This window comes from Penaeus monodon, chromosome 28, assembly GCF_015228065.2.
Source record: "Penaeus monodon isolate SGIC_2016 chromosome 28, NSTDA_Pmon_1, whole genome shotgun sequence".
Classification (NCBI taxonomy): domain Eukaryota; kingdom Metazoa; phylum Arthropoda; class Malacostraca; order Decapoda; family Penaeidae; genus Penaeus; species Penaeus monodon.
Window position 1 is genome coordinate 33,567,495 of NC_051413.1, and position 820 is coordinate 33,568,314.

Here is an 820-nt window from a genome sequence, read left to right on the forward strand (position 1 = left end):
CCTCCCAGACCGGGTACGATTAATCATTATCCGTTTTTTATTCAGTGGAAGCCATTTTGATTAATAAATGTGCATCTATTTTATCCTAATTCGTCAGCTGTGTCATCTAATTATAGATTCTCATTTATTTATTCATAAATAATCATCTAAAAGCGACCACGGGTGAAATTACACACTATATAAAAAAAATGTGAATGATTGAATATGGAAAATAATAAACGAACAAATCATTAAGTGAATAACGAAATAAATAAGAGAAATAGAAGCCGATAGAATAATCACTCTAAAATGAAAAATCAGAAATAAAATCACCCGCGTTATAAACGCACGAAATTATTATTTTTTTCACCACAAGCAGTGTGATCATGACTTATCCTCTTATCTACGACAAAGACTTGGAAAACGACTATAAAAAAACACTAAAAAGAAAGAGTAAAGACAAAGGGAATAGGAATTAAAAGATAGATATTATGGAATAAATGCACGTATACACGTAAAGACGAAACGGCAAAAAAAAAACACAGAAAAACAAAAACGCATCATCCCTCGAGCATCGTCAAGGGAATTCAAGAGTAGTTCTTAGAACGACGATTGTTCTGATCGCTTCTGATGGGGTATTTATACATCACAAACATGCGTATTATTGATTTTATAAACCAACGTGAGAATGAATAGATCAAATGAAAGGCTTTATAATATGTTTGAAGACAACTTTACCACATGGTTTTAATTTCTTTAGTTTCTAAAAGTGAAACGTTGAGTGGGGACGTTCCGGTGCAAAGATGGCGAATTTGCAGAGGCCAGGAGGAGAGGACAGAGT

General features: G+C 33.2%; 1 protein-coding gene across 1 annotated transcript in view; it reads right to left on the bottom strand.

The window, feature by feature from the left end:
• Positions 1-820, bottom strand: part of LOC119591519 (sodium channel protein para-like) — a gene marked incomplete in the record, with an annotated part of 263,120 nt that overhangs the window by 91,372 nt on the left and 170,928 nt on the right.